Source organism: Neovison vison, chromosome 5 (assembly GCF_020171115.1).
Source record: "Neovison vison isolate M4711 chromosome 5, ASM_NN_V1, whole genome shotgun sequence".
Taxonomy (NCBI): domain Eukaryota; kingdom Metazoa; phylum Chordata; class Mammalia; order Carnivora; family Mustelidae; genus Neogale; species Neogale vison.
Window position 1 is genome coordinate 7,711,642 of NC_058095.1, and position 22,139 is coordinate 7,733,780.

A 22,139-nucleotide genomic window follows, 5' to 3' on the forward strand; every position below is an offset into this window, starting at 1 on the left:
TTCTCACCCAGAAAGGAAGGTGGCACAAGAAGGACGCTATAGGGGAGAATGGGGTTGGAGGTCATTTCTTCTTTTGGACTGTGATGAGCTAGGATCAGGCCAGGCTGTCCAGAGTCAGTTGGACATCTAGCCTACCTGGGCTAGATGTCCAACTGACATCTGCCTGCCTGCCTTCTTTGCTGCCATAAATTCCTGAATAGAGAAAGAAAAGGAAGGGTTCTTGGGAACTTGTCCTTGGGACCAATAAGAAACTGATTCCTTGTGTCATAGAGGGACCAGCCTCTGGACCAGATGGTTGGATGGAGAGTCATGACTTTATCTCAGAGGAAGGACCATGTGTCATGTTTTTATCATTACAAGCTTGATGATTACAGTGTCCGTTTCTGGCCCCGGGACCCTTGACTAATTGCCATTGTTTATAGCTGCATGATAAGAACTTTGAGAGGTCCTCCATGTGGGCTGCCGTGTTCTGCTCTCAGACCCACCCTGGTCATGGGTGAACTGGCCGTCGGGGTGTATTCTACTCACCTGGCAGGAAGATCTTAGGGCCAGTGGCCTTAACTCTCAGAACAGTGGACCAGGGGCTGGCTCAGTGGCTCTACACAGCCCCCATTGCTTCTCATTCTGCCTTTCCTCCCTGGGGCTTCTAAGACCGTATCTCGGGGAGGGCTCTTTGCACTCATGATGGGTCACTGCTCCCCGGTACTGGGGGCGGAGATGGGGGCCAGTATATTTGATCAGCTGTCTGAATGTGGGGACTTTCTCTGGGCAGTGTAAATAGTCATTGACCAATTTGTACTGTGCAACATCATTGTTTTAACCTTTTGCTTGGTGTTTGTTCTAATATATGCTCTGAATATGGAGAAGGTCCCCGGGGAAAGTCGTGGACAGACTGCACAGAAAATTAGCAATGGCTTGGGAGTAGCGGCTGCACGTCCAGGGAGAGAATTTGAAGGGGCTTGAGAATGGACATGATAACCGTGAACGCCCAGAACCACGCTAATTGGCAGAAAGATCGGCCTGACAGTAAGCATCTGTTCTAGGACATTTGAAAAGAAATTAATTCTTGCTGTCCATGTGAGAAGGGGAGTTTGTTCTGGAAGGCCTATAAACAGATAAGAATTATTTATAAGTGCTACAGTCACTGAATACAGATGTTGCCGTGTGAGTGGCCAAGTCAGGCCACCGTTGCTCTGAGACGGCCTGAGGTTCCCCTAGGTTTTACTCTTTTTTTTTTTTTTTTCTTATAAAGATTTCACTTATTTATTTGACAGAGAGATCACAAGCAGGCAGAGAGGCAGGCAGTGAGAGAGGGGAAAGCAGGCTTCCTGCTGAGCAGAGAGCCCAACATGGGGCTCGATCCCAGGACTCTGGGATCATGACCTGAGCCGAAGGCAGAGGCTTAACCCACCAAGCCACCCAGACACCCTTAGGTCTCGCTCTTAATGGGCTTTCTAGACCCAGGAAGGGCAGCAGTGTGGATCTGTCCGAGGTGCTTCGTGGAGTGTGAGCTAATGGGTTTGGATCTCTTATCCGACCCTGACTGAGCACCCACAGGGAAGGTAGCCTTCTCGGGCTGCTAGAAGTCGGTTTGCGAACCCAGACTCTTGGGTCTGTGGGAAGGAGATGGTTAACCACCAACTCTGGTCTCCCAATGCTATTTCTGTTTGTTCAGCTTTTCAGATTCATCTGTCCCCCTTTTGGAGCCCAAGCAAAATACCGCTCATGAAAAAGGTTTTACTCATCACAGCCTGTCAGGTTGAACCCGTTGCGGCTTTGTTAACTTCAGATACATCAAATTGCTCTCTGAACTGGGTATTTGTTTTCATTTCTTTATCTGCGAATAAAGTAGAGAAGGCTCCGGCAGTAACCGTTAATGGGAAATGAGCTTACAGAGATTTGTGGAGATTTTGCCAAATGGTGTCTTAATGGGAGAGGGAAAGAGGCAGTGGGTCGACCTGGAGGTAGCTGGCTGCTGGACCTCGAAAAGACGGCTGCCAGGAGGGGGCTGATGGGCAATGTGACTGGGGCCGGCCTGAGCCCAGGCTTCCCCTCCAGAGGCCATGGGGAGAGACAGAATGGATAGTGAACAGCTGTTTGGAGACATTGACATTTTTATGATCTTTGCAGTTCTGGTTCTATATGAAGTTCAGGATGGTAGTAGGTGGGTGGCCTTTACCTTGAGTTTAAAGCAGTGATTTTCCACTGGTGGGTAGAAGGGTGGGTAGAAAGGTGTGTTCCCAAGGCCTGCTTGCTTGCTTCCTTCCTTCCTTTTTAAAGATTTTATTTATTTAATTGAGAGACAGAGAGCACAAGTCAGGGAAAAGGGGTAGAGGGGGAAGCAGACTCCCCACGGAGCAGGAAGTCCGAAGCAGGACTCGATCCCAAGACCCAGAGATCATGACCTGAGCCAAAGGCAGATGCTTAACCGCCTGAGCCGCCCAGGTGCCCTCCCTCTTGTCTTTCTTTGTGATCATCTAGTATTACAACTACAACCCCAAAATCTCATCATAAAAACTAAAGAAAAAAAATTTCTATGAAGGTCCCTTCCTGATATAGACTGTGTCCCCTTAAAATTCATGCAGTGAAATCCTAACCCCCAGTGTGATGGTATTAGGAGGTGGACCTTGTGGAGGTGGGCAGGTCGTGGGCGTGGTTTCCTTAGGATGAGATTAGCCCTTATGAAGAGGCCCCCGGAGCTCCCTGTTCTGCCCCGTGAGGGTACACGCGATGATGTCTATGAACAAGAAACCCGACTCGGGTCCTGCCGGCCTCTTCGATACTCGCCTTCCAGCCTCCAGAAGTGTGAGAAATAAATTTCTGTTGTATATAAGCCACTCGGTCTGTGGTAATTTTTAAATTTTTTCAAAACTATTTATTTATTTATATATTTTTTCGAAAGATTTTATTTACTTATTGGAGAGAGAGAGAAATCGAGAGACAGAGCACAAGTGGAGGGGAGGGGCAGAGGGAGAGGGAGAAGCAGAGTTGCCCCTGAGCAGAGAGCCTGAGGAGGGGCTCCATCCTAGGACCCCAGGATCATGGGGCCTGAGCTGAGGGCAGATGGTTAACTGACTGAGCCACTCAGGTACTCCTAATTTTAATAGATTTTATTTTTTAAAATAACCTCTACCCCCAACGTGGGGCTTGAACCCACAACCCCAAGAGCAAGAGTTGTGAGCTCCATGCGTTGAGCCAGCCAGGCGCCCCCTAGAGTAATTTTTTCTAGCGACCCCGAATGGACTGACACTTCCTTCTTCCTCTGCTGTCCCCAGACCCACCATTGTTAACGGTTTAGTGGGTATCCTTCCAGGCCTTTTCTCCTTTCTTCAAGAAAATGAACTATGCTGTGTCTTTTATATACTGAAAGGTAAACACTTTGCCCATTTGTTTGTTTCGCTCGAACATGCTTTAAATCCGCTCTGTAGCAATCCCAGTTCTGCCTCGTTTCGAGCTCTTTTCTCTAGTGTGCATGTATACGGTGCCTTTTCACACCACCGGGGCCGGTGTGTGCTTCCTCTCGGGGGCTGTTTCTACGTTTGAACTGACTCTTATCTACAGTCCTTCTAGTCCCTCTGCAGCGTCCCACCACGTTCCTGTGTGTCGTTCGCCTGGTCATTTCCCCATCCTTGAGTAGCCGGGTTGCTCCGCGCCTTTACATATGTATCTGTGTACATCTGGAAATGTAATTTTGTTTTGTGTTTTCTAAAAAACACATGGGAACATACTGTGTTGTTGCTACTTGCTTTTTTCAGCTTGCTTTCCATCTTGGCAGTCTCCCCGGGAGATACGCGCTCCCCACCCCCTCCCTCCCTTGGGATGTGACTTCCTGAGGAGGCTGCCCGGGGACTGCCTTGGGGAAGGGAAAGAAGTGGTCTCTGCGACTGCATCGGAGATCTCTCGTCTGAGAGAGCATGGCTGGTGGTCCTGCCCAGAGAGGCTCTGGGGTCAGGGCCGATTCCCAAGGTCGGGGGTACTGCCTTCTTCTCCGCCCCCTCCCCCTCCCCCTCCTTAATTTATCTGGGCCTCCGGTCCCATAGAGCTGCTTCTCTTTGCCATCTCTGTAGTGGCAGAGAAGACGCTTCTGCTGAAAACCTCACCAAGCAGTGGGTGCCCAAACGTTTACTATGCGGCCAACGTTGGCTGATGTCTGTACCGCCTGGCTGGGTTGCTCTCAGCGGCCACCTAGGACACGTTTCTGGAAGCAGTCCAGGTTGCAGGAGGCGAGTATTTTTCCCCCCGAGCGGGCCTTTGGAAGTTTTTTTTCCTCTTGTATACGTTCTCTCCATCTTCAGCATTCGGATTCTACTTCACCAAAGAACACCTTGCAGAGAGAAGATGGGGTTGCGGAGGGGGGCGGGGGGTGGCAGGAGCACCTTACAGAATGCCCCAGGGAGAAACTGCGACGATAAAACCACCCGAGAGCCTGGAGTGGGAGCCTGGCGTTTTCTGCTAAACCCAGCCAAGACTGGCCCTCTGCCTCCGTTTTAGTGCTTCCTTCTGTTTTTTGTTTCTGTTTTTGTTTTTTAAAGATTTTATTTATTTATTTATTTATTTGAGAGAGAGAGAGAGAGAAAGTGCACATGCTCCTGCATGAATGGGAGGTGGGGGAGGAAGAGGTGAGAGGGAGGAAGCAGAGGTAGAAGGAGAAGCAGGGCTCTATCCCAAGACCCCGAGATCATGACCTGAGCCAAAGTCAGGCGCTTCACCCACTGAGCCATCCAGGCGCCCCTTGGTGCTTCCTTCTTTCTCATGCTTGGTTGAGCTTTGGCAGAAGCAATTCCCTTCATACTGGAGGGTATACTGGGTTTGATGGGCCGTTGCCATCGTCGCTAGGCTGGAGAGAGCCTCCAGGGCAGGGGCTGGGGCACCGGGGGTTATCCGGCGACTTCACTGACTGTAGAATCTGGTCAAAGAGGGATGAGGTTTTGCAAGTGGGCGTATAGCTTCACTGTCCGCACACCTGTGCTCATTTCCAGGGCCACCAGCACGGAGTGCTGCAGACCGGGGCCCTCCAGAAACAGTAGGATGTTTCCTCCTGACCCTGGAGGCTGGAACTCTGATCAGGGAGCCTGCGGGTCGGGCTTCCTCTGCGTCCTCTCTTGCTGACTTGCAGATGCTCCCGTCCTGCTGGGCCCTCACGCGGTCTTGCTTCTATGCAGGGACATTCTTGGTATCTCCCCGTGCATCTGAATGTCCTCTCCTACGGACACCGGTCGGATGGACGAGGGCCCACCCTGATGGTCTCCTTTTAACTTGATCACCTCTTTCAAAGACCCTCTCCCTAAATACAGCCACATTCTGAGGTCCAGGGGTTTGGGCTGCAACTTAGGAATTTTAGGAGACACAATTCAGCCCCCAACAACATTCTCTTAGTTTCTTTTGGTGTTGATGGTACTAAGGTTGAGAGGTGACTCGGGTAGGGACAGCTCATGCCGTGGACGTCCCCAGAGGCCATCAGTTAACATCACCAGAGGCCATCAGTTAAGCACTGGGTGTTTTGAATAAGAACAAGCCAATGTTCTGGCTGTTGAGCGGGCGGGCTGAGCGAGTCTGCTCTCCAAGCAGCTGAGCTCGCTAAGCGAGACACCGCTGATGGGTGCGCTCGTTTCTGATGGCTAGAGGGCACCCTGGAAAAGTGGTCTCCCGGAGGGATCCACCGACAAAAGGGTTTTGAGTCTTTTATGGAGCGGACAGGATATGTCAACGTCCCAGGCTTGGCACAGGGGAGCTGGCACAGAGGGAACTTGGCGACAGTGGCATTCAGGGCCCGCTGGGTGCTGAACACCAGTCCCCAGGTGCAAGCGGGAGCCAGGCTTGAGGTTTGTTTTGCGAGTGATGCGTTCAGCAGCCTCTTGCGACTTTAGGGAAGAAGCTCAGGTGTTGGTTTTGGTCTCGCCGGCCCGCAGAGGGGCTGAAGGGCTGGACGCAGTCTTCTAGTACACTGTGCTTGCTGCCTCTGGGAGAAGGAGAACGCGCGGCTTTCACGGGTCCCTGGCCGTCCTGTGGTGCACGTTTAGATGTGCACATGCACTGCTCCGGTGGTTGGTGTGCCCGTGGTCCTGGCTTCCTGGGCTGCAGGAGAAACTAGTAACTTTGCCCGTGGTCTAGAGCGTCAGAGACGGTGCACTCTGGTTCTTGGCCTGGGCTCAGAACCCGCCTGTGTCAGTGCGGTGTCTTCCTGGAGGCAAGAGGGTCTGGCATGAAAACGCACACACGCGTGTGCACACATGTGCACACACATATGCACACACATGCACAGGTGCGCACACCAGAGCTTCTGCTTCGCTTTAGCCAAGCACTACGTGCTTCTTATTTTTATAATAAACTGGCAGTTTATAATAAACTGATTTTCTAAAAAGATTTATTGACTCCTTTGCGAAAGAAGGAGCGTGAGCGTGTGAGCAGGGGGAGAGGCAGAGGAAGAAGGAAAGCGAGAGACTCTCAAGCAGACTCCCCGCCAAGCAGGGAGCCCGACTTGGGGCTCGATCCCATGACCCCGAGATCATGACCTGAGCTGAAGTCAAGAGTCCAGCGTAGAAGTGACTGAGCCCTGGGCCCAGACGACAAGGCCCGTGCATAGCAGTTTCACTCTTCAGTTCCTCCCTCCAGAAACGCTCTGTGCTGGTCTAGGTCTGCAGTTCCTTTCTCTGTCCTGTGTCTTAGGCGTGGGTGGAGGGGAAGGAGTTTCATCCCCGTGGCCCAGGAGCACACTGTGGCTCCAAAATCACAGCCAGTCCCCTCTGGAGCTTCCTTTTGCCAATGACTTGGGTGAATAAGTGTAGAACTTCTCCTCACTTTGACCCAAGCAGGACCGAGGTGTGCTGAGTCCACTGCAAAAGTTCAGTGATACTTACTAACCCATGACAGTGGGGAGTAGCTCAGGACGCCGTTCTCTCCCGCTTCCGACGTGCTTGGTGTGTTCCTCCCCTGCAAGGCTTCCCTGGCCGCCCCATGTCTTGGTTCCACTTGGCACTTCTTTCACAGCGGGCTTTCTCTTCCCTACGCTGTCGTCACCCGTGGCCTTGAACCTCTGTGGCCTGAAGGCCGGAGCATGGGCAGGGGTGGGTCTGCTCTGGTGCCCCCGTGTCTTCCACACCAATCAGCACAGTGCCCGGCGCACAGTAGGTCTGCAGGAGGAACTTGGTGAATGTGGGAATGAAGATGTTGGGAAGATCGAATGGGATGGTCTTTGAGAAAACTCCCTCCGGCTTCTTTTTTTTTTTTTTTCCAATTTATTTATTTTCAGAAAAACAGTATTCATTATTTTTTTCACCACACCCAGTGCTCCATGCCTCCCTCCAGCTTCTAAGTTTAAAGAGCTCAACACCTAGAAGCAGATCCGTGCCCTTTGCAAGGACCACATTCTGGGCACAACAGACAGGGATGAGGCACAGATAATGAATCGTGTGGGTAAAAATGAGAAAACCTTAATCTGATATTTGAATCTGTTCTATGATTTGTCATGGCTTTCCTTTCTTTCTTTCTTTTCTTTTTTTTTTTTTTAAGATTTTATTTATTTATTTGTTAGGGAGAGAGAGAGCGAGCGAGCACAAGCCCAGGCAGACAAAGTGGCAGGCAGAGGCAGAGGGAGAAGCAGGCTCCCTGCGGAGCAAGGACCCCGATGTGGGACTCGATCCCAGGACACTGGGATCATGACCTGAGCCGAAGGCAGCCGCTTAACCAACTGAGCCACCCAGGCGTCCCTGGCTCTCCTTTCTTAATGCTGTTTTACCTAAGAAGCTAGCGGTTTATACTGCCTTTTAGAACAGGCATTTTCTGAGCAAAGTGATCAGGAAGTGTGTGGGAAGGTGGGTAGGTGGGGCGGGGTAGGGGTGGGAAGGAGCAGGGAACGTTGTCTTTGGTGCTTTAGAAAAATATTGAGACCCCCTGAAGCTCCCTGTGGGGGCTCTGATGTCATTGTGTGCATGGCAGGGCCTAGTGTCTGAAACTGAACCCCCGCACAGGCTCTGGTGTGCAGCCGAGGTCGGTGACCCCCGACTGAAGCCTACCCATGTCTTGTTTTTGTTCGGGTGTTGTTTTCTGGGGTGACTCACTGCAGTTCCAGCATCTCTCTCTTTCCCTTCTAAGCCAAGTTTTACTATTGCCAAAGACTGAGAAAAGAGGGAAGGAAGGGCTTCCAGCTGGCGATGTAGGGGCGACCTCAAGATGAAAGGGGGGAGGATCCGGTTCTCTGGGTTGCAGAATTCAGAGCTCGCCAGAATCACCATGGAGACCTTCTTTTCCCCGAGAGGTTCTAGCTTCCTTTGGCCCATATTCCCATTTACCGCTGCCTTTCTCCTCCCCTGGTTCTCCTGGCAGCCTTTGTAGAAGTAATCACCTGCTTTGTCTGACACCCTGAATCCTGACTCTGCTCATCCCTCCCCATTTCACCAAAAGCCACGTGAATGTCAGATTTCCATATGGCGGAGCAAGGGGCTGGCGGTGGCCTCCCAGAAGGCCGGCTCACGAAGATGCCCGAAGTGGTTTAGGGCAGGACCTGTAGGTCATGAGGCGCAGGAAGAGCAGTCTAAGGCTAGGTTTTCTTGCCGAGAGTGTTCTAGTTCCATATCACGGTTGGGGGTAGAAGTGGGTGATTTATATTGTGTCATGATACTGTAGTTTCTTTTTTTTTTTTTTTTTAAAGATTTTATTTATTCACATTTGACAGAGAGAGAGAGATCACAGGTACACAGAGAGGCAGGCAGAGAGGCAGGCAGAGAGAGGGGGGAAGCAGGCTCCCCGCTGAGCAGAGAGCCCGATGTGGGGCTCGATCCCAGGACCCTGGGATCCTGACCTGAGCCGAAGGCAGCCGCCCAACCCACTGAGCCACCCAGGCGCCCCGATACTGTAGTTTCTGATGGCATCTTAGGTGATGTTATATAAGGATATTCCATAATGCCATTATGTAACAATATGTTCATTATGTACATTGTATCTTTTTAAAAAAATTACCATGTACTGTATTATTTGCTCCAGGGGTACAGGTCTGTGAATCTCCATGGGTACACATTTCACAGCACTCACCATAGCACATACCCTCCCCGTGTCCATAACCCAGTCATCCTATCCCTCCCCCGCGCCCTCCAGCAACCCTTAGTTTGTTTCACGAGAGTAAGAGTCTCTTATGGTTTGTCTCCCTCCCGATCCTGTCTTGTTTCATTTTTCCCTTCCCTACCCCCCATGGACCCCCTCCCTGCCTCTCAGATTCCTCATATCAGTGAGGTCATGTGATAATTGTATTTCTCTGATTGACTTATTTCGCTCAGCATAATACCCTCTAGTTCCATCCATGTCTTGCAAATGGCAAGATTTCATTTCTTTTGATGGCTGCATAGTATTCCATTGTATATATATACCATATCTTCTTTATCCATTCATCTGTTGATGGACATCTAGGCTCTTTCCATAGTTTGGCTGTTGTGGACATTAATGTACAAACGTTGGGGTGCACGTGCCCCTTCGGATCCCTTCATTTGTATCTTTAGGGTAAATACCCAGTAGTGCAATTGCTGGGTCATAGTGTAGCTCTATTTTCGACTTTTTGAGGAATCTCCATTCTTTTTTCCAGAGTGGCTGCACCAGCTTGCATTCCCACCGGCAGTGTAAGAGGGTTCCCCTTTCTCCTCATCTTCACCAACACCTGTTGTTTCCTGACTTGTTAATTTTAGCCATTCTGACTGGTGTGAGATAGTGTCTCATACCAGTGAGCACACTGATGTGTGTCTGTTGTGATGTGATGTGGAACACTTTTTCATGTGTCTGTTGGCCATCTGGATGTCTTCTTTGCAGAAACGGCTGTTCATATCTTCTGCCCATTTCTTGATTGGATTATTTGTTCTTTGGGTGTTGAATTTGATAAGCTCTTTATAGATTTTGGATACTAGCCCTTTATCTGATATGTCATTTACAAATATCTTCTTCTCATTTTGTCAGTTGTCTTTTGGTTTTGTTGACTGTTTCCTTTGCTGTACAAAAGCTTTTGATCTTGATGAAGTCCCAGTAGTTCATTTCTGCCCTTGCTTCCCTTGCCTTTGGTGATGTCTCTAGGAAGAAGCCGCTGTGGCTGAGGTTGAAGAGGTTGCTGCCTGAGTTCTCCTCAAGGATTTTGATGGATTCCTGTCTCACTTTGAGGTGTTTCATCCATTTTGAGTCTATTTTTGTGTATGCTGTAAGGAAATTGTCCAGTTTCATTCTTCTGCATGTGGCTGTCCAATTTTCCCAACACCATTTGTTGAAGAGGCTGTCTTTTTTCCGTTGGACATTCTTTCCTGCTTTGTCGAAAATTAGTTGACCATACAGTTGAGGGTCCATTTCTGGGCTCTCTGTTCTGTTCCATTGATCTACGTGTCTGTTTTTCTGCCAATACCATACTTTTACATTGTATTTTAACTCTTTCGCTTTCTCTCTCTTTTAAGATTTATGTATTTATTGTAGAGGAGGGCTTCATTGTGATGTTCATCCCTCTTGCCTCTGGGTTCTAGAAGGTGAGAGGTGAGATGTCCTTTTTGTAGATGTTTGGCTCTCTATAGGCAGATGGCCCCTTCTTTCTACTGCTCCCAAGGGAACAGGTCGAAAAGTTGTGCCTATAAAACTGGACCCATAGGACCATCGCCCATCTTTGCCACTCATCCTGTGGGGTCTTTCTTTCAGACGGATTAATAACCAACTGGCCACTTGGAGACCAAAATGATTTGACAGGGGTGAGGTGGAAACCTTCAGTCCTCCCGCGCCTCACTGTAACTAACTAGATTATTTTACTCCTGTCCCAGGTTGCTAGTGGGCTGTCCACCAGGTTTGACATCCAAGTTGTTGCTACCAAGGGAATGATGCCTCCCCCTCCTTCCCATACATATGTTGAGGCCCTAAACCCCAGTGCATATTTGAAGGGAAGTCTTTGGAAGACTGTGAGGCTTCCATAAGGCCCTGAGGGTGGAACCCCTTATCGTGGGATTAGCGCTCTTACAAGAGCGGACACCAGAGAGCTTGAATGGTCCTTCTGTCTCTTCCCTGTGCGGACGCCGGGAGAAAGCAGCTGCCTGCCGGCCAGGAAGAAAGCTCTGTTGTGTGTGTTTTCTCCATACCACGAAGCTGTTCTTCAACACTAGCTGGGCATCCTACAGTTCAAGTTCATCCTGATGCTATCTCCCTGCAGATATCTACCTGCCTGCCAGTATCAAGTCCTGGTTGTGTCGGTCATCAGTAGAGCAGAAGTTCCCATCCCCCCTCCTTGGATTTGATTAATTTGCTGTAGCGGCTCACAGAACTCAGGAAAATGGCTTACGGTTGACCCCTGGACAGGACAGGGGTTAGGAGTGCCAGCCCCTGCCCCCCCCACATACACACAGTCCAAAATCCCTGTATAACTTTTGAATCTTCCGGAACAGAACTGTTCATAGTGAGCTTGCAGTGTTGACTAAAAGCCCTACTGATACCATCAGCAGTGGATTAATACATATTTGCATGTTATGTATATTATGTGCTGTATTATAATAAAGTAAGCTAGAGAAAAGAAAATATTAAGAAAATCATAGGGAAGAAAAAAGTGCATTTACAGGACTGTACTGTCTTTATGGGAAAAAATTCTCAGCTAATTGGACCCATGCCGCTCATGTGTTCAAGGGTCAGCTGTACTCTTGAGATTACTGGTCTATTACAAAAAGATAAAGCTCAGAAACAGCCAAGAGGAGAGAAGCATGGGGCCGAGTATGGGGAAAGGCGGGGGAGACGGGGACGTCTCTCCTCTCCCCACACCTCAGTTGGCCTCAACTCTGTGTGTTCACCAAACTGGAAGCTCTCCGAACCCTGTCCTTCTGGGTTTTTATCGCGGTTTCATTACCTGAGCGTAACCGATTAAATCATTGATTCATTCTCCATTCCCACTTTGCCTCCAGGCCGGTGGTCAAGGGGTGGGGTGGAAAGTTCCAACCCTCTAGTCACGTGGTCGATTTCCCTTGGCAACCGACCCCCTCCTGGGGCGCTTTCTAGGGGTCACCTGATTAACATAAGCTCAGGCGTGGTGGAAAGAGAGGTTGGTGACAATTACCGAGACACTTTAATCTCTCTTATCACTGAGAGGACTCCCCAAGCGTTTTTTTAAGAGCTCTTGTGCCACAAATAGGGCCAAAGACCAATCAGATATTTCTTATTATAAATCGCAGTATCACAAGGGTCCTCCCCAGAACCCAGCCCTCCTGGCACCCCGATCTTGGACTCTCAGGCTCCAGAACTGTGAGAAGCCCCTTTGTGTTAAGTCACCCAGTGTGTGGGGGCTTTGTTAGGGCGGCTGGTGCTCAGACGGTGGTGAAAACTGTTGTCTCAGATCTTGGGTGGCTCGGTCCTTCTTTGCCCCTTGCATGGGTGTGCGCCACTCTCTGCAGCTCCTCAGCGGTCCTGTCACTACCCCCAGGACATCTCTGTGGAGTGTCCTTTTGTCCCTTACTAACGCGGGGCCAGACTGTGCTCTCTGTCTGTACACACGGGCTGCTTTCTCTCTAAAACAGGTTGTCAGTCTCCTTCCTCTGCTTTCTTTGTAAGGGTTCTAGTTCTAGGCTGGTTGGGTCCAAGGACATGGGCGGTGGTGGCAGGGTGGGGAGGGTCTGGCAGGACCAGCCAAAGGGGTCCTTGACTTTGTGCTGGAAAGAAATCAAAAGTGAGGAAGTGAGAGTAGAGTTTGTGAAGGATAGAGAGAGTGTAGATATGGACAGAGCATCTAGGAGACTCAGGAAAGATGGTGAATCTCCTCTTTGCGTGGGGTCGGGGCGGGAGTGTTCTGAGGACGGTGGTCTGTGTCTTTTCAGCAATCCAGGAACAAAGATAGGTGTTTAGGTAAATCACTCATGCATTGGAGGCAGGAATTTTGATGAGTCAATGGTCATGCCAACCCCATCTGATCCCTCCCTAGATGTTATCTGTTGCGCAGGAAACCTCCAAAGAAATCATTACATCCTTGACTTTTATAAAGAAGACATATATTGTCTGTTCTATAAGGTATATGTAAGGTTGGGGTACAGGTCCTAGCAAGAATAGAAACAGGAAAAGGAGTGGGAAAAAAAAAAACCCAAGTTTTCAGGGCACCTGGGTGGTTCAGTCAGGTAAACATCAGCCTCTTGATTTCGGCTCCGTCATGATCCCAGGTTTGTGAGATCCAGCCCTGTGTTGGGCTCCGCGCTGAGTGTGGAGTCTGCCTCAGATTCTTCCCTCTCCCTTCCCATCCCAACCCCCACCCTGAAGCAGGTTTTCATGGGTCCCTTTAGTTCCCCTATCTCAACTCCCCATCCAGGATTCTGCTTCACAAGCCCCATCAGACCTGCCCGACCGAGGTCATTTGTCAAACCTGTCCTTTGTAGCATTAGCAAACTAAACCCTGATTTCTTTTATAATAATTCCAGGCACACTTAGTTAGAGCAGTTATTACATTTCCAGATATATTGGGTAAAGGTTCTCTTCCATCACAAGTTTGGAAATATTAAAATATGGATGAATATTTCAAAAAATTGTACCTATTTGCTCGGGTATCCAGGCTTGGAAGGCCCTAGAAACATGTTCCACCTTTGGTTTGGGTGGTCAGATGAATAATGGCCCCCAACGATATCCAGGTCCTAATCCCTGGAACCTGTGAGTATTACTTTATATGGGAAAAGGATCTTCGCAGCTGTGATGACGTTAAGGACTTAGGGATGAAGAGGCTGATCTGGTTTATCCTACATGCAGTCACATGTGTCCATAATTATAAAAGGGAGGCAGAGGAAAATTTGACCCGGTAGAGGAAAGGGCCTCTTCCGGCCCTAGAGGCAGAGGTTGGAGTGGCGAAGCCCAGAATCCAGGAGTGCCAGGAGCCCCCCGATGGTGTAGGAAGCAGGGAGTGGATTCTACTGTAGGGCCTCTGATGGAAGTTTGGTCCTGTCACCCGCTGGCTTCAGCCCAGTGGTACGATTTTGGATTTCCAGCTTCTGGAACTGTGAGACAATGAGTTTCTGTTGTTTTAAACCATCGTTTTGTGATAATTTGTTATTGCAGCCACAGGAAACTGATACAGATTGTGTGGTTAATTCTCTCCTTGGTGCTGCTGCCCATCCCACCCCTCACTGCCCTGGGAGCTGGTGGTGTTCTGTGAAGCAATTCAGCAGTGAGTCCTTTCTTTGACCAACTTACTGCTCGTGGGTGCCATCTTTTGCCTATCTAAAATCTCAGGATAGATGAGCGGCTTTTGCACACATTCAGTGAGAGTTTGATCCCTGACTTCTCAGTGGCTTAAGAGGCTGCAGAGCGTAATTGCCAATAGCCTGGGCCCTGGAATCCCACCGACTGAGTTCAGATCCATGCTCTGCTACTTTTTGACCACGGGACCTAGGACTAGTTACTCAACCTCTCCCTGCTATGCCTTACTCTCCCTACTTCACAGAGATGGTTACAAGGATAGAGTGAACTGCCAGGTTTCACTGATTCTAGAAACATTTTTTGCACATCCTCACCTCTCTAAAATTGGGCTGCATTATTACAGGCAATGGCAGGTCATTGTGATTGTGTTTTTCTTTCTTAGCGATACCTTGTGGGACGGCGCATCTGTGGCAGAAGGCATTTTGGAATCGATGAACATGGTAATCCACGCAGATAGGCCAAACTCAGTGTTTGCACGTTTTAAGAGCTCAGTAACTGTTTGCAATGATATGGTTGTTTCAGTTGTAGCAGGGAGGCAGAGGGTTTTAGATACACCTGATACCTGATACTCTTCCTCTCTCCTCCCTGTGCTCAGGAACCTCCCCTGCCCTGTCTCCCGTCTTTTCCATTCCCCTGGTACAGCCACTCGGCAGAACCTGCGGCAGGAGAGTGAGAATCCATGTTTCCAAGTGATAGGTCTCGTCCTGTTCTCCTCTTTCCTCCCTACCTTGCAGAAACTGCCCAGGTGTAGTCATGGCCTTGCTGACTAGACTTGTATAACTTGAACTTGCTCCCATGGCCTCTGTGCTGAGACCTTAAAATCTTTCTTTCTTTTTTTATTTAGTGTTTTCAGGGTCTTTTGAGACCTTCAATCTTGACTTGCCCGTCGGTTTTTCTTCTGTCTTATTTTTGTTTCTGTGCTCTCTGGGGGCAGATGAAGTACTCCTGTGGCATTTCTTAAGGTGAGGATTCTGTATCTGTCAGGGTCTAGTGGTCTCGGAGAGAAAACATAGCAGTCATCTGAACACAAAGACTTTAATATAAATATAATATAATATAATATAACATATTTATATTATATAACATATATAATGTAGTATATCTTTATACTCTATATTATAAAATTATTACATTTTGTAATATATACTATATATTATATAGTTATATTTTATAATAAAATATAGAGATAATATAACGAGCTATGAATTTGTTAGGGTACCTGCTGAAGGCAGCTACACCCCTAGGACCGAGGAAATGGAGAAGTTAGAACTATGGACACTTAAAGGAGGGGCCCCTTAGAGGGAAACTCCAGTGTCCAAGGAGGACACACCAGCAGGCTGGTGCCAATGTCGTGGGCTGGGGCACAGTGAAGCTAGTTCTGCAAGTACCAGAAGAAGCCCGGAGCGGCCTCGGCACGAAGCACAGGCAGGGATTGCCGCTGTCGTGGTGGACCTCGGCTGAAGGGGTGCTCACGGTAGCGACCGGCACACGGGAAGGTGCGTGCCCCTTCCCACGCCCCATGGTTTCCTCTCATGGGCCTGATCGGCAGAACCTAGCGAAGAACAACCGACAAAACAAACATGAGTTCGCGAAGCCTCAGCCCCGGGGTTATGGAGATCTAGAAAGCTGCACCGGGGCTGGTTCGGACTTCAGCCCCCTTCAGCTGGCTCATGATACTGGCTGTGGATACAAGGGTGCCTGTCCACCAGGGCTCTGGATGCTGAGCAACAGATACTGCCTCTGGCTGATTAAACAGAAACGGAGCTTGGAAGTGCTCACCGTGGAGCTCTCAGTATGCTGGCAGGAGAGGAGGGAGCTGGAGGATGAGGCTCAAGGCTCACATTTCAAGCACAAGGCCCCAGGCCAAGTCCCTGCCCTGATGAGCTGAGCACCGCACCGCTGGCCAGTTTGCCTGGTGCCTGCAGCTTTGCCAGGTACATGACTGGGAGGTACCTGCTGCTGCTTTTGCACTAGCCAACACCAGCAGGACAGAGGGGCGGGGAGGGGGGCCAGAGGGGAGGGCCCCAGCTGACTTCACTACCTTTTCGGTCAGTCTGGTTTGGGTGCCTTTGAGCGGCACGGCCCAGTCATGCCATGGCTGAGGGTCTCGATTTTCAGCCTTCGTTGTGGGAAGACCTTTTCATTATCTATCCCCTGTCGGAAAGCGGGCGATTCCCTGGATATGAAGGGATTCAGATAAAGCACCACCGAAAAAACCATCCACTCTACTGGGCAGTGTTCATCTCAGTAGGAAATGGGTCCATGACTTCCCGTGGGTTCTCTGAGGAGTCTGCAATCGCCAACATGCTGAAAAAGGCTGAAGATGGCTCCGCAGGGAGTGCTTGTTACACATGCGTAGACTTCCCTCTAAATCTAAGAGCACGATAAATCCCTGGTAAGAAGAACCCTTTGATGGTTGGGATTTCGAGATGTTCAGCAGCTTTATTAATGATGAGCAGCCCCAAGAGGACCTTACCCTGCTGAGTGCTAAACCCTATGAGATTCCAGGATGGGAAGGGTCTCTTTGAGCCCCTTCTCATTTTAGTTAATCCCCCAGCAGCCCTGCAGAGTGGGAAGATGAGCTGTTCTTGCATTCTGGACAAAGGCAGGGCGGAGAGAAGAAGAGCACGTTTTTGAGGTTGGCACAAGGGATTGAGACCTGGTCAGGAAGGGAGCAGTGTAACTTGGATAACTGACAGCTCCAGAAAGGGACACTCGTGTTGTCTCGAGGGCACGTGAACTCTTTTTTCTTGGTGGGGTCCATCCGGAGCTGCTAGGGCTTGAGTGGTTGGCCACCACTGTCTTCCGAGGGAGGTGGGGCTGTGTGTGCATTTGCAGACCTGTCCCCTTCTCTGGGTCTTGATCATCATCTTTGTCCTCTTGTCGTCTTTCTCTGTGAGACCCCAAGCCCCCTTCTGGTATACGCCCCACTCACCACATGAGGCAGGAATGTCTAACTACTAGCTATTTGTGTATGTATTTATTTATTTTTAAAGATTCTATTTATTTTGTTTTATTTTATCTTTAAAAATATTTTATTTATTTATTTAACAGACAGAGATCACAAGTAGGCAGAGTGGCAGGCAGAGAGACAGGAGGGAAACAGGCTCCCTGCTGAGCAGAGAGCCCGATGTGGGACTCAATCCCAGGACCCTGGGATCATGACTCAAGCCGAAGGCAAAGGCTTAACCCACTGAGCCACCCAGGCGCCCCAAAGATTCTATTTATTTGTCAGAGAGAGAGAGGGCACAAGCAGGGGGAGTGGTAGGCAGAGCAGGCAGAGAAAATCAGCCTCCTAGGGAGCCTGATATGGGGCTCTATCCCAGGACCCCAGGATCCCCAGGACCTGAGCTGAAGGCAGACACTTAACTGACTGAACCACCCAGGCATCCCTAACTACCAGCTATTTAAAACTGCTGTTCTTCTCTTTATGAATCCCTTTATCACCGAAAACGTCATCAGCTCTGTTCCATCTGAGTCGCCGAAGCCCGTATGTGGCCTGGCTTTGCTTGCGTCCTCACTCAGATGCTTCAGCAGGGACCCCCAGACATTTGCTTCCCTTCCCCACTCCGCTCTGTGGTTTGCTAGGATTGCATGGGTTTTTATCCGGGGGTTGGGGGAATACCCCAAAGCAGCCCCATGTGTCAGGATCACATTTCGATGGTGTCTGGACATGCAGGTTTTTGCCGGGGGTTGAACTCTTTCTTCCCAGGCTGTGACTCTTCTTCCCTTTTCCCTCTTACCCCTGCTGCCCTGTTCCCTCCAGGTCTTTTCTTCTGTGGTTCATCCAGTGCCAGGTTTTGGAACCAGACATCTTGCTAGTGCCCGGGATCAAAAGCCTTATCATTATATAAACAAGCAGCTGCAGGGCAGTAGTTCTGTAATGGAAAAGAGTAGAGGATGGGAGCACTTGGTGAGTAGTGGCCCACTTGGCTTCAGGGAATCACAAGAGGATTCTTGGGATTGATGCTTATGCTTAGACCTAAAGGTGAAGTCGGGCTTTGTCAGGTAGATGGCCTTGACAGGAGGTGGGGTGTGCATTCCAGACAAAGGGAACAATGTAGCTAAAGATGCGCTGCAGTGAGCCGCCTCGTTCATTGTTGCCATGGTATAGAGTGTGTGTATTCGTTAGCTGTTGCTGCATAACAAGCAAGCACACTGTCTCAGTGGCGTGCCACGATCTGTAAGGACCGATTTCCCAGCTGTCAGCAAATTGGCAGTGTGGCCAGGCTGCAGATAGGTGGGGTGGCCCTCCTGCACAGGCTTGTCTGCCTTAGACCAGAGCATGTTCTCCTCGTGAGGGCAGAGACATTAAAGCAAGAGCAGAAACGAAGCCCCCAAGGGCCCAGGCATGGAAGTCATGCGCTGATACTTTCATCCACATATCACTGGCTCAGCAAGTCACGTGGCAGAGTCCAAAGCTGAGGGGCGGTTGTCCAGGGGTTGGATACGAATCCCCTCAAATTCATGTTTTTCCTGGAACCTCAGAATGGGCCTTTACTTGGAAATACAGTCTTTGCCAATATAATTAGGAGACGTCACGTTAGAGTAGAATGGGTCCTGAATCCAGTATGACTGATGTTCTTAGAAGAAGAAGAGAAGGGACACGGGATCAAAAGGAGGATGAAAGACAGCCACGCGCAGATGGGACAGAGATTGGAGCTCTGCTACCACAAGCCAGGGAATGCCAAAGGTTGCCCAGAACTGTGGGAACTGAAGAGACAAGGAAGAATCCAGTAAGGACTGGTGTTCATAGGAGCACGACCCTGCCCACATCTCACTTTCAGACTTCTGGCTCCCAGAACTATGGGAGAATACATTTCTGTGGTTTTACTCCCCACCCCCCTCACTCCCGCAGTTTTAGGCCTCAGTAGTTTATTTTTTAATTTTAATTTTATTTTTTAAAGACTTTATTTCTTTGACACAGAGAGAGAGCATGAGCAGAGGGAGTGGCAGGCAGAGGGAGAGGGAGAAGCAGGGAGCCTGATGTGGGGCTTGATCCCACGACCCTGGGATCATGAACAGAGCTGAAGGCAGAAGCTTAACCGACTGAGCCCACTGGGCGTCCCTAGGTCTCAGTAGTTTTAAAACCTGTCCAGCTGATTCTAATGAATAGCCAACTAATGATAAAAGGAAGCCTTTAAAATTTGGTAATGTGAAAGGAAACTGACAAGAAACTTCTCTATGACAAAAGACCAACAAGTGAAATCCAAGTCAGAGGCAGTGAGATGTTTGCAGGGCACGTAGCTGACAGAGTGTTGGTGTCTCAAATATATCGAAATCGAAGAGAAAAGGACAAACCATACTCAATACAAAATGAATCAAGTATTTGGTTAGGAATTCAGAGAAGGAAACCCTAGAGGACCAATAAATACACAAAAAGGTGCTCAACATCCCTAGTCATTAGGGAAATGCACCTTAAATTCCCACCCATTATATGTGACAAAAAAAAAAATGAAAAAAAAGTTTGACAATACTAGGTGTTGGCAAAGCAAGACGGGCGGTGGGAGCTTGCATGTGCTGTCGCTGGGGATGCAAATTGATACAACCATCTTGGTGGGTAATTTGGAAATATCTAGTAATACTGAAGATGCCCCTATCCCATGACCAGATACTTCCCATTTCAGGTCCATGCTCTCTAAACATTTTTACGAAGGCACGCAAGGAGCCACGCATAGGAATGTGTGTAGCAGCATGTCTCATAATGGTGAAAAACCGGAAAGAAAATACCAGTCATAGGAAGAATGGATAACGAAGTTGCATTAAATTCACAAAATGGTATGTTAAACAGCAGTTAAAGTGCATGAACCAGATCTGTATATTGACGCAGATAAATGTCCGTTATTTAGCAGAAACCAACAGTAAGTTGCAAAATGCTACATATAGGAAAATACTGTTTAACTTATAAGTTTGAAATTATATAAAATGACACTGTGTATTTTCATGGGTTTATAGGAATCTATAAGCATGTCTATTAAAAGTGTAAAAAACGGGGATGCCTGGCTGGCTGGGATGGGTTGCGCGTCTGCGCTGGCTCGTGATCTCCAGGTCCTGGGATTGAGCTCCACGTTGGGCTCCTAGCTCAGTGCGGAGTCTGCTTCTCCCTCTCCCTCTGCCTTTCCCCGCTCATGTTCTCTCTCTCTCTCTCTCTGTCTCAAATGAATAATTTTAAAAAATTGTGTAAAAATGTAGCTATGAATGATCCTCATGAGCTTTTCCAGAAATCTGGTACCTCTAAGTGTGTGTGTGGCGGGGAGGAAGCTCCAATTCTTTTTGCAACATTTTATTTTTAAAAATCTCAATCAGGGCACCTGGGTGGCTCAGTGGGTTAAGCCTTTGCCTTCGGCTCAGGTCATGATCTCAGAGTCCTGGGATAGAGCCCTGCATCAGGCTCTCTGCTCAGCAGGGAGCCTGCTCCCCCCACCCCCCAATCGCTGCCTGCCTCTCTGCCTACTTGTGATCTCTGTCTGTCAAATAAATAAAATCTTTAAGAAAAAAAAGTCTGAATCAATTAAAAAAAAATCTTTAAAAAAAAATGGGGCACCTGGGTGGCTCAGTCATTAAATGTCTGCCTTCAGCTCAGGTTGTGATCCCAGGGTCCTGGGATCGAACCCTTCATGGGGGTCCCTGATTAGCGGGAAGCCTGCTTCTCCCTTTCTCACTCCCCCTGCTTGTGTTCCCTCTCTCGATGTATCTCTCTCTGTCAAATAAATAAAAACCTTAAAAAAATAAAAAAAATAATGGAAGGAGATGCCTACCTTGAATGTGTTCACCCATGATACCCTCCTGTATCTTCTTCCTGGTCATTTTTTAGTGACCATAGTCACATTTCTGGTTTTGATAACTACCGAGAATCAGTTTGTCCATATTTGACAGTCTTTTGAGTTTGTAACCGGTTGTAATAATTTATCCATTGTTGTTGTCAAGGTAGTGCATTAGCGTGAATCTCAGTGTTCTAACTTGGGAACCAAGCAGGACACAAGGGTAGCACATGGCATCAATTCTTATTTTGTTTAATTAAGTTTTCAGCTTCCACTTGCTTCTGAGATGGAATATTTGTGATGTTATGCCTTTCGTGTAATGAGACAGATAAGCCATTCACAGCATCATCTGCAAATAGTCTGATAATATGTGCAGCATTACCCATTTTTATGCGGGGTGATTTAGGATGACTTCTTGTCGAAAGAGAAAATTGCTCTAGCAATGAAGACAAAAGAAATTACTGAAGCACCTCTTATAAGAACATTCATTTCCTCTTAGGTGACAGTAATGTCCCCAAATAATTAAGTTTTATCATATCCATATGTGAAGCCCACTGCTGGAAGCCCAAACATTGATGGATAGTCCGTGCAATGGCCTGTGTTTAATTTTCAAGGTGGGAACTTATTACTTTTTCTTTTAATAAATGTGCAGGTCTACACCTTGAAACAGTAGAATAAGAAAAACCATCTTCACTCAAAGCCTGGCTCGATCAAGTGCCAGAGGTGAGGACGCGTGACAGCTTGTCATTACGAGTTAATACACTTCTCAAGTACAATGGTGATTTCTTAGAACAGTAGCTGCCCTTTAAGAATCCTCTTAAAAGGCAAGAACAAAGATACCATACTGGATCATTTAAAGGTAATCTGTACCCTTAAGACATATCTGGCAATGGCGTAAGCAGAATGATTTGACATAAATGGAATATTTATACCCTTGCTATTACCGTGTTATAAGGCAGGAGAGTTGCTCCCAGCAATTTAAGGGAAGCCTGTACTGCAGGTGGCACCTTCCTTGTTTGTTGTTATCCCAGTAAAATCACTTCATTGCCAATAAAAGGATTAAACAATTAAGAGGAAAGGAAATACCAGGGTAAGGAAAACAGGGTAACATGGAGCCAAGACTCCGCTCGACTCTGACATTCCAACCTCTAGCATTGAACAAAGACAGCTGACTGTTCCCCTTTGTTGTCCCTGTTTTGTTTTTCTTTTTGTTTATTG

At 48.5% G+C, this 22,139-nt stretch overlaps 1 protein-coding gene across 4 annotated transcripts in view; it reads left to right on the plus strand.

The window, feature by feature from the left end:
- Window positions 1-22,139, plus strand: part of SLC39A11 (solute carrier family 39 member 11) — a 321,461-nt gene that overhangs the window by 42,340 nt on the left and 256,982 nt on the right. The gene's annotated exons all lie outside the window — the stretch shown is intronic.